Below are 15093 nucleotides of genomic sequence, written 5' to 3' on the forward strand. Positions count from 1 at the left end.
GTTAGGTGATTACATTTAGGATGCAGGTTTTGAGTGGCTGGGGAAGACTTGAGTACACAAAAATGAACTTACTTATGGTCTCGACATCAACAAGAAAAATAAAATTCAGAGAGTTCAACAAACTTTTTAGGGTACATATTGCCAGATAGTGAACGGTTTTTGTCCAGACCACTAAGATGATGAGATTCCAATTAGCTATGAGATAGTCATAATCAAAATCAGATTCTTACCAGGCTTGCAAGAAGGTTTCCCTCCAATTGTGTGGGTGGCACTTTATCAAGACTCTCTAGGAATCTCCCCCCAATGATGGACAAAAAAATTCGACTTGAAATTTCCATTTTTCATAAAAATATAACTAAAACCACCTATATGCTCAAATCTCAAAGTTTTCTTAAATTTTCCATGAACTAAAAAAAGTTAAATGCCTTTAAACCATCATAAAATTGTATGTTAGTAAACCATGGGTAAAAGAACAAGAGGTAAAGATAGATGTCTTCCTTTTCAGCTTAATATATGTCTCTCAATTCAATAATCAAGGTTGTTTTCTCTTCTATTTGCCTCACTATTTGTCCATCCACGATAAACCTTAGGGTCTCTGGGGATTTGCCATTCATACCCATTTCAACTCGTACAACATGGATAGACCAAGTTTGTTCAACTTAAAGCTCGTGATATATATCCCCATCTTCAAGCACAATCAACTGAATTATCTTGATCTTGAAAATTATATGAATTTAATGTACATGAATTTGTAGAAGAATATAATCTTTCCTATTATATCCCTTCCCTTGCACAACTCCTCTCCTATGTCAACATTCCAGACCTTGAATAAACCAGTGATGCCTTCATTGGCTTCCATTCATAGAAGTTGGATAGAAACAAGTCTACAAAAGAAACACATATCCGATGTTATAAAGTTTAATGTAAAGAAGTATGAAATCTTCAATATAAAGCTGACTGGAAGAAAAATATGAAGCACAGTCACAATGAGAAGGAGATTTAAAGTGTTTTTTATTGGTGTTAAGATTTAGCTTTGTCGACTTGTAAACATGTTGCACTTTAACTTCATTAGGTAGACATTCCCTTGCCACTCATTTTGAAGTCTACTATGCGTTCTTTCCAGTGGTCTTTTGTATCATTATGGCATTCCTTCCTCACACAATGGGCCCTCTTTGAGATGGTTTCATAATAAGGCCCATTACACATCGCCATACCCCTACCTGCCCATGCTGATGTGGTGGGGGTATCCACTGCCGATAATTCATGGGCAGGCAATCTCCCCCGCCCAATCCCCTGCCCATACATGGGCGGTGGGGTATGTGTAACGGGCCTAATCCATGAGTATAATCCAAATTTCATGGGCTTCCACTTGCCTTATTCATCTTCAATATTGTGTAAAACGCAGGCATCTACAAAGTTCCTTGGATGCTTCATCTTCATAGAATCAACAAAAGCAATAGAATTTGTTAAAAAATTATAGTTTTTTCTTAAATCACCTAATTTGCAAAAGGGCCTTTTGATTTTTCTTTCGCACCTTTTGAAAATAAACTTGTGTGGCTTGCATAGATTCACAATAACACGTAAGAGTGCACCAAAACGTAGATATTTGCAAAATACAATCAGCAAAAACATAAAAAAGTATACAGGCTGAACATAGATATCTTCAACAACAAAATATGTGCTCCTATAAATTGCAACATATTCAAAAACACTAAATAATGGAAACAATTTACATAGTGGGCGTGCAACAGATATACAATTTGAGTGTAGATATCTACAAAATACAATAGCGATTTCACAAGATATCGTCAAAAATTGAACATCTGCTATTATAAGAATTGCAAGATATTTGAAAAGACCAAATATCGATGATGGAAATATCCTATCAATCGAGTGAGTAGTGGATTTTCAATACCACATAGGAGCGTACCTGTGGCAATCCTCTTATACCTCTTGTGAGTCTAAGAACGTGGATATCTACAAAATGCAAAAAAAAAACAAAAACAAAAAAAAATCCTCAAAAACCAAACACGGTCTTCTAGAAGAAGTGTAACATATTTGAGACTACCCGTATGTGTGGGTACCCAAGTGACTACCCGTATGTGTGGGTACCCAAGTGGATACCCGTATGTGGGGCGCTCTGGTACTTTACAAACAAAACAAAATATAATAAAAAATTTGAGGAGCCATACCTCTGGATGTATCATGTGGCGGCGTCATGCGTTAGGGCAGATGTGGCCAGATCTAGGCGCACAACAAGAGGAGTCAAACCTCTCTTTAAATAGCAAAAAAGTATATGGATGAGGGAAAAGCACATGTGATACTTTTTTGGGCATAATAGGCCGATTTGGGCATGTGTAGGAGGACGCATTTACTTAATGCCTTTTTTTTTATAGAAAAGTTACTTTTTGGGTGATTGCCATGTGGAGCACATTGTTTTTTCTGTGGTTGACCAGAGAAAAACAAAAGGCTCTTGGCCACCCAGCATAGCATGCTCCTTTTGTTTATGCATCATCTCCTCACACAACCCTTGCCTTTAGTGCTCTCTCGCACCATTGTTGTCTACTTTTATGCTCTTTATTTTCAGAGTTGAACCTAGGCTGATCATATGGATTCCATGACCATGTCTTTGGAGGTACTAGGAACCTCGCTGAATCATCATGCAGAGACTACCCAGAATGGGTTTTTTCTTTTTTTTTTCTCTAAGTCATTTTGGCATATTGCTTTTGTTTCCCAAATTTTGGATACAGAAAAAGCATATGTGTGCGCGTTGTATGCCCATAGCTTTTTCCCTAAATTCATGGATACAAAAAGAAGCATGCCTAAGTGTTGCTTTTTTGGCTTTTCCCTAATTTTTGAGGGGTAGAAAAAGCTTTTTTCCTTATCAAAACAATCCAACAATTGGACACCGAGTGGGGCGGCTTTTGCTCTGGACACTCTGGGTGGACCTGTTGAAATATACAAGTGAATAGGGTGTGTGCGGGAACAAGCCCTTGGTTAGAGGCTGTAAAAGAGAAGATGTAAATGTGAAAGAACCTGTCAAAAGGTGAGAAGAATCTACTGGGAGAGAATAAAGGGTAGCATGAGAAGATTTAGGAAGTGTGGAGATATTCTTGGAAGTGTGGAGATATTCTGGGAGATATTCTGGGAAAAGTGAAGAGGTGGAGAGAATCAGGGAAAAGAGGTGGAGTGAATCATGGAGAAATCAGTGGGATTAGATGCTTGATGTAAACTCTATAAATTGAGGCATTGCCCTAATGAGAATTTACTGTTTTTTGAGTATCCATGCCTACATTAATCTATTTGTTAATTATCCATTAATTATATCTTAATTATTTGCTAATCACTTTATTAATAATGTTGATTCTAGTGTTTGATCCACCATAGCTCATCACAATGCTCTAATTTCAACATGGTATCAGAGCCATGCTAATTTGTGAGCCCATTATCTTGCTAATTAGGATTAGTAGAAAATTATAATTTTCCCTCTTTTTTCAACTCACCTCTGTACCCCCAGCCAGTGGAGGAGCTCCCTCTCCTTGCACACATAAAATTAGGCCAAACCCTTCTAGCACATGATAGGTATCTTATAGCTCTTCAAGCTCATCCAAACAACGTAGCAAACTGCCGTCGGATGAAGGAGAACAGAATTCAATTTCATTAAGTCTACAGTGAGATCTAAGCTCTTCATCAAATCTGCAGGTGACTTTGGTAAAACAGAGATTAAGCTTTCAATATTTGGTCAAATCTTGTGTTTCTTGGCTTAATCCTCTACTAGACTCATTGCTATTGATGGCTTTGAAAGCATTTGAGCTCATTTAGAGTCTAAGGCACCAGATCTGGACTCCCCGCATACTCTGTTTTTTGCACACAAAACAGTGGATTAATTTGCTAATTAATGATTAATCAGTGCTAATCACTATATTTTGGTACAATTGAGGGTTCAAATTAACCATTAGGTATCTGATACAGATCCCTATAACTTCAGATTTCAATTCGGAGTTGGTTTGATACTCCAACCATTCCGTACAAAATTGGTTACCCTTGATTTAATGTATTTTTTGGTGGTAAAATTGTGCTGATAAATTTGTGAAAATCATCATTTTGCATTTAACCCTTGGTTAATGCCTGTAAATCTCACTTAAAATCAAGATTATTCACAGCCAGAGTTGCATTTGGGAATGTGCATGAGAATGAATGCTATACGCATTATGTATTGGGCACATTACATCAGTGTAAAAATGGGAACAGACACTGCCCTTGTCCAGAATAAGGCAAGAGGTAAGACCTCTCGCATAAATTTGGGTTTGCATTGCATAATGACACAAGATGAACATCAAAAGCCCAAAAAAACTATCAGCAAAACATTGAAACATGTTGCTCACATGGAGCAACAAGACCTGACGGACAAGCTCATGGCCCCGCCATGAAAGAAGAAGAATATCTCTTTCCAAGAGGAAGATCCACACCAAGAAGATCTAAAGGAAGACATGGATACGAGAAGAGAAGCTACCCTAAGAAGACTGAAAGAAGACATGGACGCGTGGAGAGAAGCTGCCACGACAAGAAGACTGAAGACAAGAGAAGATGTGAGGCTCCAAAGAGTGAGGAGCCATGTGAAAATCTCTGAGAAAGAGAGAGAGAGAGAGACCCCACAACCCAATGTAACCTGCCCCAACAAAGTAAAACCACCTCTGAGCCACTGATGATGTAGGCCACGTGGTAGATGTATGTGTGAGCACTTTAGTCAAGGTCGCGGTGGGCACTTATAGTAGCCTTGGACACATAGAGAGAGAGAGAGTGTCAAGGACTATGGAGTTTAGGGACTTGAGGCACTGATGATGTAGGCCACGTGGTAGATGTATGTGTGAGCACTTTAGTCAAGGTCGCGGCGGGCACTTATAGTAGCCTTGGACACATAGAGAGAGAGAGTGTGTCAAGGACTATGGAGTTTAGGGACTTGAGCCACTGATGATGTAGGCCACGTGGTAGATGTATGTGTGAGCACTTTAGTCAAGGTCGCGGCGGGCACTTATAGTAGCCTTGGACACATAGAGAGAGAGAGAGTGTCAAGGACTATGGAGTTTAGGGACTTGAGGCACTGGTCGCGGGCTGTCAAGTAAGAAAGAAACTTGATAATACAGGGTCCAGGTGTGCTAAGATAACTTGAGGGGAGGTGTAGACACTAGTCGCGGACTATCAGTAAGGGGAGGCAAACTTGGTATAAGGTCTAGGTGTTCTAGGAGTATTCACTTGAGGGGAGGTGTTGAAATATACAAGTGATGAATAGGGTGTGTGCGGGAACAAGCCCTTGGTTAGAGGCTGTAAAAGAGAAGATGTAAATGTGAAAGAACCTGTGAAAAGGTGAGAAGAATCTACTGGGAGAGAATAAAGGGTAGCATGAGAAGATTTAGGAAGTGTGGAGATATTCTGGGAAGTGTGGAGATATTCTGGGAGATATTTTGGGAAAAGTGAAGAGGTGGAGAGAATCAAGGAAAAGAGGTGGAGTGAATCATGGAGAAATCAGTGGGATTAGATGCTTGATGTAAACTCTATAAATTGAGGCATTGCCCTAATGAGAATTTGCTGTTTTTTGAGTATCCATGCCTACATTAATCTATTTGTTAATTATCCACTAATTACATCTTAATTACATCTTAATTATTTACTAATCACTTTGTTAATAATGTTGATTCTAGTGTTTGATCCACCATAGCTCATCACAATGCTCTAATTTCAACAGGACCAAAGGATTATCCTTGTATATGCAGCAAGTTTAGTGGCAGCTTTGTCAGTGTGCTTTTTCATCCCATATTAGACAAGCTTTTTACTTGAAGTCCATGGCGAGCAGTCAACTAAGCCACCGGGATTATTTGGACCCTATCCTCCACCTGTTGCTTTACAAGAGGATAACCAAGGAAGCATGGCCCAAACCCTTTAGGGTTTGGACTGTCACGTGCATCCCGCACTTGGATGCCACATAGACATATCTGAACAAGAAGATGCAGGACCTGGAGTGGAAAACTGGTCCCATGTGAGCCTAGTTTGGGACAAGTCAACCAAGGTTCCACTCCATGCGTCCGAGGTCAAGTGTGCATTGTCGTGCACATGAAGCAGTGCCAGTCTGCGCTATGAGTCTCCCTCTAGAATGATGTCAGTGGTTCTATGTATCTTGTATGATACTGGATGCTAGACCTTTGTGTAGGCATGTAGGATTTGCATGTCGAGATGGGGCCAGCCCATAGGGCTACCCCAAGATCATTTATGTGGGCATGGGGGAGATGTGAAACCACCCCCAAGGAGCCAAGATGGCCCCATGCTAAGCCCACAAGCCCTATAGTGTGGGATAGGTAGGCTATCGGCCAGCCCTAGGGGCTCGGGCAAAGCGCCGATAGGGTCCCAAGCCCTGTCCAACCAATCCATTGTGTGTGGGGCAGCCCCACACTAGTTGCATTTGGCTGCCCAGCAACATGGACACCCAGCCAGGGCATAAGCACAGGCTGGATAGCATAGTAGGTGTGAAAACGCTGAGTTTTATTAGCATAAGTTGCTACTTTATCTAGTCGTGGAAAAGAAAACTGCTGAACTGACTGGATATGTGAGGGGGTATAAATACCCAGCCCTACCAAGCGTCTCTATCATCTCATATTTATGTGAGGGGCTATAAATACCCAGCCCTATCATCTCATATTTAACAAAGTGCTACAGCTACTCAAGGGCGCGGACATCCAAGGGAGAAGCTAACGCAAGGGTGAAGGGTGAAGGTCAAGTGCAGAGATTCATCTCAGCCAAAACAGGTCAAGTCAGTCTTTTATTTTCAGATTTTGCATCATTCTAATAACGGCAAATACACCATTCGTGGTGGGGGCCCTACAGAGGGTATTTGGGACCCAATACTGTCCTCTTCTCCCTCTCTCTCCCTCTCTCTCTCTCTCTCTCTCTCTCTCTCTCTCTCTCTCTCTCTCTCTCTCTCTCTCTCTATTTTCTACACATCTACTTTCAGTTTTGTGCGTCATTCTTATAGTGAACGATTGTTGATTTCTGAGCATTGAAGTTACGAATCTACCCCGAAGCTTCTACATGTCACAGTGGAATCAGAGCCTACTTCAAGTGTAAAGATTCAGCAAGGAACCAGAAAATTTTTCTCACTCGTGTGGTTAGTTTTCAGACTCGGGTGGACCACCGCTTCTAGAGTGACTCCTGTCCCTTGAAGGACAGTTGGTTTTCAGCCTCCAGAAGTCTCCCACACACAGTGGATGGTTAGATTGCGCTCCGAAAAGGTAGTGGATTTTCTTGCTATGGCAAGCTACGACGTCGAGAGAGAACAAGAACCTTGGGACCGAAGTGCACTAGGTAGTCCATCTAGGGCATCAGGCATGAGTGTACCAGAGATGTTCCAAAAGATGATGCAAGCAATCACGCAGAATAAAGAACCAAATTGGAAGAGCAAAAGGCATAGGTACTGGCTCTAGAAGAGCGCACCCGTTCTCCAGCTCCACGTTTTCCGTCTCCTCCTCCCTCTCCTTCCATTTCCTAGATTCTGAATCCTCTACAAAGAGACCCTTTTGAAGGGTCATGACCGCAGCCAAGTTCAATGCTTGAGTTGCAGATACGTGCAATGGAGATTCGATAACACATGAAGACAACGTCATGCAACGCATGGAACATGAACAATACCTTGCGGATTTGGACGCAAGACTGACACTAGTGGCTTCCTCAAGTCATTTTCTCGAGAAAATGAACTTCAGTCAGTATATGGTAAACTCAACCCCATAACGCTTTATTCATGGTTGCATCAATTTGAGGCTTACTTTCCGTAGTTCGAAAAAGTGATATTGACAGGGTGATCTTAGCTAGTTGGTACTTGGAAGGTGAGGCCATTCCTTGGTGGGCCCAGTGGGCTCATGCCCACACCAGATTAGGTATGGTAGCTTATGTTTGGACAAGTTTATCCGTGACCTTAAGCAACGGTTTCTACCGTCCCATTACCTTGAGCGACTAGAAGACGAGTTTAGGGGAGCATGTCAAAACGTGCAACCAATCCTTCAGTTTACCAATAAAATTTCAAACTTATGTTTGTAGTTGGGCTTATTTGATACGGACAAGAAAGGGCAATTCCTTTATGGCCTTGACACGCAAATCCTTTATGGCCTTGACATGCAAATCCAGTGCGAGGTGTATATGTTTAGGCCAGCCACCTTCAAAGACGCACTCTTCCTTGCACAGAGTGCTGAAATGAAGCACAATGGCGGAAAGCCCAAGACTTCCCAACCAGCTCCTCACACCTCGAGGGGAAAAGGCCAGAACCACATGGGGTCTTCCCCAGAATAGAGCACGGGAGGCTCTGGCTCCAAGACCTCGACCAATGCGCTTAAGCTTAATCTAGAGCTCGCGAAGATGAGCAGAAGGGCGCCCATGACCAAGAGTATGAGCGCAATGAATTGCTCAAGACCTTTGGCTACATACGTGGCCAGAGCACAGATGATGTGGTCACGGAACAGGCCACTCGGCGTGCCCGTTTCATCTTGACTTCAGTGGACAAGCAAGTTGAGGGTTTTAGCATAGGCATGACAATGAGCATCAAGCTTAAAGCTCTAAGTGCTAAATTAGTCATTCAGGGCATAGAGTTTGTGCGTGATTTTATGGTTGCCCCTCTTGTAGGAGGGGCGGACATAATCTTGGGCATTCAGTGGTTTCACAAGTTCTTTCTTGATGTCAAGTGGGACAAGCACACTTTCTAGATTAGCCGGAATGTGTCCAACACCCCAGTGACCATTAAGTGTGAGCCAAAAATTCCAAAATTTCCACTCATAAGCAAGCTAAACGAGCAATCAGGAAAGGCACACATTGTGTGATGATTTACATCCAGACTGCCCAAACAGTGGCTAGTGCTTCCGAGAAGTATTTGGCTCTCCATGAAAAGTTCCAGAAGATTTTTCTTCTGGACAATCTCCCTCCCTAGCTCCCCCCGGAACCCCCCCCCCCCCCGCTAGACCAGAGGACCACAAGATCGACCTTCTCCCAAGCTCAAAACCCCTAAGCAAATTTCCATATTGCCTTTCCAAGGAAATGGAATCATAGTTACACCGCCAACTCTAAGAATTACTGCAATCTGGGTTCATTCGTCGTCCCAGTGTGTCGCCATTTGCAGCACCGATCCTATTTGTCAAGAAGAAACATGGGTCTTCTCGATTGTGTGTCGATTATCGTGCACTCAATAAGATGACTATCAAAAGTAGATTCCCGATGCATTGAATAGACTATATTCTCGAGAGGCTGAATGGGGCTAAAGTGTTCTCAAAGCTCGATTTGAAGAGTGGGTACCACCAGTGAGGATTGCTGAGGGAGACATCCCCAAGATAGCCTTCCTACAAAATGGGCCCACTATGAATTTGTGGTCATGCCTTTTGGCTTGATGAACGCCCTAGCCACATTCAACCGCATGATGATCCGGGAATTGATTGGAAAGTGTGTGTTCATATTTCTGGACGACATACTGGTATTTTCAGCTATGGTTGAGTAACATGACATTGATGTGGAGAAAGTCTTGAAGTTGCATGAAAGCAACGAGCTCTACGTCAATGAGAAGAAGTCTGAATTTTATTTGTTCGAGGTTCATTACCTTGTATATATCATTAGTGCATTCGACTTGATCCGGCCAAGGTGGCTAAGATTGTCAATTGGGAAGTACCACAAATTGCTTATGACATCAAATCCTTTGTGGGTATATGCCAGGCATACTCCACCCACATAGACAAGTTTTCTGACCTCTTGGCGGACCTCACCGATCTGTTGAAGGGTATTCAAGACTAAAAGGAAGCGGATTTGAATGACTCCATGAGCGTTGGATGCATTCAAGAACTTCAAGGTGGCTTTGTCACAAGCCCCTTGTCTGGCGCTTGCCTGGTGGAACAAGCCGTTCCAAGTGATCATTTTGATACGAGTAACATCGCAATTGGAGGTGTATTACAACAGAATGGCCATCCAGTAGCTTACATGTCTCGTAAGTTACTGTGCCCGAGAAAGGAATTACTCGGTCTCCAATCGGGAATTTCTCGAAGTTATTCAGGCCTTGAAACATTGGAAACATTTTCTTTATGGCCGTGACTTTGAGATTCGCACTGACCACCATCAGGCATTACGCTGGATTCAGACAATGCCAAGTGCATAGTGGAGTGACCGACAGCACTGTTGGAGCCAGATATTCCAACAATTTGGTGGTATGATTGAGTACCTTCCAGGAAAGGCCAATCCAATGGCCAATGCTTTGAGCCCAAAGGGACAGGTGACCTTGATTCAAACCACTAGACTCGACCTTGTTGGTATAAGACTAGATGACATGAAGCACACGCACGCGGATTCTGAGGAATTCGGTACACAATGGGAATTGGCATTGGATACCACAAGACCATGCCACTTTTTGATATGCAACGGTTGGCTTTTCTATGAAAATCAAATGTGTATCATGAAGTCATTCAGGGCAGCTCTCCTCCATGACGCCCATGACGCCATTATTGGTGGTCATCAGGGGCATGAATTCGACTTTGGAGAAGTTAGAATGGTAATATTATTGGCCAAAGATGAGGCGAGATGTGTTTGCACATGTGCAACAATGTGATATTTGTCAAAAGATAAAAGCTCATCGTGGGAAGAAGATAGGGCAGCCCTTACCAATTCCTGAGGGACCTTTCCAAGATATATCAAATGGATTTTGTCACGAATCTGCCTCCCAGTCTCAGTAAGCACAATACTTAGTGCTTGACTATAGTTGATAGATTTAGCAAATTTGTTATACTTATTCCGTGCAAGGCCAATGTGACCACTGTAGATGTTGTCCATTTGCTCATTCGGCATTGGTACTCGATTGGCGGGATCCCTAGGACCATAGTGTCAAACCGAGATGCCAAGTTTACTACTCATTTTTGGAGGGCATTGTTTGATAACTTTGGTACTAAATTGAATTTTTCAAGTGCATTTCAACCATAGACGGACGGCCAGACAGAAATCTACAACCCGTTGGTCTTTGACGTGCTGAAGTGTTATGTCCATGATCATAGCGAGGTAAGTGGGAATCGTATTTGCCTTTAGTTCAAGCTATTTTCAATGATTCCTTTTCTTCAACTATTGGTAGGACTCCATATGAAGCAGTATTTGGAAGACCATTCCAGTCACTATTGACCAGAACCTCGTCTTCAGTACCTGAAGCGAACACATTGACGGAGTCTTACCATGAGATTTTGGAGTCAGTAAAAGACAGGTTGGCTAAAGCACATGAGGTCTACACTCAACAAGCCAACAAAGACCGAAGGGATATGAAGTTTTCGGAAGGTGATTGCATTTATCTTTGGATCATGAAGCAAAGGTTGAAACATGTGGACAAGCGATGCCCAAAGTTGTCATTCAGGAGCTTCGGACCTTTTCTAATCCAGAGAAAGATTAACGAGGTTTCAATGAAGTTGAAGCTACCTCCGAGCTGGACTATGCACGATGTGTTCCATGTCAGTTTTGGTTAAAACCATATGCAGTTCGATCCCTTCAGAAGTGAAAGACAAAGTGGAACCAAATATCATTGATGAAGCTGAAGTGATGGTTCCAGAACAGATCTTTTTGCACCACTTTAAGCATGGCGGCTGAGGCCGAAGACAAAGATAGTTTCTCACAAAGTTTCAAGACCGAGGGACCCACGAAGTGGTATGGCTTGACAAAGAGTTCTTTGATGACTATCCAGCTTTATTGATGGACTATTTAGAGGCTATGCAACTTTCGTCAAGTCAAGCAGATGGGGATGTCAGGTGCATCCCGCACTTGGATGCCACGTAGACATATCTGAACAAGAAGGTGCAGGACCTGGAGTGGAAAACGTGTCCCATGTGAGCCTAGTCCAGGATGAGTCAACCAGGGTTCCACTCCATGCGTCCGAGATCATGTGTGTGCATTGTCCTGCACATGAAGCAGTGCCAGTCCGTGCTGTAAGTCTCCCTCTGGAATGATGTTAGTGTCAGACCTCTGTGTAGGCATGTAGGATTTGCATGTAAAGATGGGGCCAGCCCATAGGGCTACCCCAAGATCAATTATGTGGGCATGGGGGAGGTGTAGAACCACCCCCAAGGGGCCAAGAGGGCCCCATGATGAGCCCACAAGCCCTAGTGTGGGTTGGGCAGGTTGTCGACAGGGTCCCAGGCCTAGTGTGGGTTGGGCAGGTTGTCGACAGGGTCCCAGGCCCTGTCTAGCCAATCAGTTGTGTGTGGGGTGGCCCACACTAGTTGCATTTGGCTGCCCAACAACCTGGACACCCAACCAGGGCCTAAGCACAGGATGGACAGCATAGTAGGTGTGAAACGCTAAGTTTTATTAGCATAAGTTGCTACTTTATCTAGTCATGGTGGAAAAGAAAACTATTGGCCACCTTTGGTTAAGCTGGCTGACTAAATATGTGAGGGGGTATAAATACCCAGCCCTACCAAGTGTTTCTATCATCTCATGTTTCACAAAGTGCTATATCTACTCAAGGGCCCGGACAGCCAAGGGAGAAGCTACGCAAGAGGGTGAAGGGTGAAGGGCAGAGATTCATCTCAGCAAAACAGGTCAAGTCAGCCTTTTATTTTTAGATTTTGCATCATTCTAATAAAAACAAATACACCATTCGTGGTGGGGGCCCTATACAGAGGGTATTCGGGACCCAATATTGTGTCCTCTTCTCCCTCTCTCTCTCTCTCTCTCTCTCTCTCTCTCTCTCTCTCTCTCTCTCTCTCTCTCTCTATTTTCTGCACATCTACTTTCAGTTTTGTTCTTTATTCTCATCGTGAACGATTGCTGATTTCTGAGCATTGAAGTTACCGATCTACCCCGAAGCTTTTGCATGTCACATGGACATGGTCCTATTATGTACCAACAAATGAGCTGAATGTTCTCTCCTGGTGCCGGGAGGTTCCTGATGTGTGGGGCCCAAATTGACATCCACATGCTTTTGCATGAGTTCAAGAGTGGCTAATTGGTAAAGCAGATTTCATAAAACTGAAATTTTGAGGGAGTGTTTATTCACTCCGTGAATCATATTCTGAGTTATCTCAAAAACTCTTATACACTGATTTTTTTATTTGGTACTTTTGTACTTTTGTACTTTTGTCAAAATCCCTATTTATTGAGTTCTTTTCATAAAGCCTTTTTATTGCCAAATTTTTGTTGTTAAATCCAATTTTATTTGTTAAAATTTTGTGTTACATGCTCTGTGCCTTTTCTACGTCGTGAATTGAATATTCGTGATAGTGCGTAGAAGCGTTATGCTTTCATGTACTGGTTCACATATCGTGGCATGTTATGGCTCATCCACATACCATATTTTCATCGAGAGGGGTAATGCGAACATGTCCTTTAGAGCAAACCCTCTAAAAGGGTGGAGAGATGATGATACCTGGACCATATTCATGTTGTGTACCTGAGCAGTTCATGGGTGGCCAACTATAGGCATGACCTACACACAAAACGTAGAGGGTTGTGGACGGTTATGGATGGCTAGCGAGATGACGAGCTGGTTCCGAAAACTAAGGTTGTGGACGGTTATGGATGGCTAGCGAGATGACGAGCTGGTTCCGGAAACTAAGGTTGTGAGGTACCTTGTACCTAGTTTTTGGCCTGAATGGTAAACTGGGGTTGTGGACATGATGGTATCTTTCATCTCTAGTTTTACTGATTAAACTGGCTGGGTGCTAGGTTGATCTGGAGGTTTGACCATGACATCCAATTGGATGTCATGGTTGCATCAAGGTCCATTCTTTGGGGAAATTAGCACTTTCACCTTAGATTTGTATACTTATCGGAGGTTTTACATGGGATATGTTCTGGTGGTATGGGATGCCAAAACCTAAAGCATGTAGGGTCTCCTGATGCTTTGATTTGTGGTATAACAAGATAATGGATCTTCTCGGATGTCCTAAGCATGGCAATTCACCAAGGTTGTTGTGTGACCCGCTGGGAACTCTAGGCAAGATGATTCTTGGACCAGTTGGTGCTTTACAGCACTAGATGCTTTTGAGAGTAAGATCTTTTGAAGTCCCAAAGATTCAATCAGTTGCATCTTGAAGGGATGGCTATAAGAGCTGGTTGATAGGATCTCTTTGATTTTGGGACTTGTGTATTGTCTTGGGGAGTCTCCGAGTGTCGTTGAGATTCCTATAAAGAAAGCTTATGTTGAAAATCTTCCCTTAAGTTAACACTTGATTTTGGGGGTGGAGAGTGGCTTGAACCAGTTTGTCTATGACAATTGGTTGAGCTAGACTACTTATGGTTTGTATTTGGAGAGCAAGTAGAGTCCAGAAGTGCTACTGCCTTCGTTGTGGATTGCTCTAGAAATACGTAATGACTCAAGGAGTCGGGCCATTTAGGCCAAGATATGAATGTAACTTGGGAGAATGTCCGTTCTCTATGAGGAAGTTACTTAAGTTGGAAATCTTATTCTACGAGCTTTGAGCTTAGAAATAGAATGGAGGATATCTCAAATAGAAGTCTAGATTCATGAGGGGTTTGGAGTTCTTTTCAATTGCAAGCTTTCTAGTTCATGTTGAGGGATCTCCACTAGAGGCTTCCATAGGAACAGATCTGTGTGAGGATAGATTCTAGTGGAAGTGAAAAGATTAAGACAAGAATATAAGGTTAGCAGTTTAGTCTCACCCATATTAGAAGCGAATTGGGATTTTTCCTGAGAGACTTAGATCAAGGATTGATTGCTTTAAGCATCTTTATCGAGGAAAGCTCTTTACTTAGAATATTGGCATCGTGGGTAAATAGGGAGAATTCTGGTGAAAGGGCGAGATTTTTGGCCGAAAGATGTGGAGAAGCAACAAAATCCATTGATTGATGAATCAATTGGAAACTCAAACTCAATTCAGCCCTTGATTTAGGTGGTTGATATAGAGGAATCTGGTAGTTAGACAATCACAATCAATTGACTACTGAGATTTGGTGCATATATAGTACCAAGTGTAGTATAAGACAAATGGGCCTTGAGGGTACGGACGATGTTGGGGAACCTATCTCAACCACAAAAGCCTATACTGTGTGTGTGTTTTACCAACAATGCTTTGATAAAAAGCTATT

General features: G+C 42.6%; 1 protein-coding gene across 1 annotated transcript in view; it reads right to left on the minus strand.

Annotated features, from left to right (window-relative positions):
- Positions 1–15093, minus strand: part of LOC147634156 (uncharacterized) — a 43379-nt gene that overhangs the window by 19193 nt on the left and 9093 nt on the right. Inside the window, exon 2 of the mRNA XM_086805298.1 lies at positions 1931–1977. The gene's annotated coding sequence lies outside the window, so the exon portion shown is untranslated. The remainder of the gene's footprint in view (positions 1–1930; positions 1978–15093) is intronic.

Source organism: Cibotium barometz, chromosome 11 (genome assembly GCF_041138505.1).
Source record: "Cibotium barometz isolate CiBa-2024 chromosome 11, ASM4113850v1, whole genome shotgun sequence".
NCBI classification, from domain to species: Eukaryota; Viridiplantae; Streptophyta; class Polypodiopsida; order Cyatheales; family Cibotiaceae; genus Cibotium; species Cibotium barometz.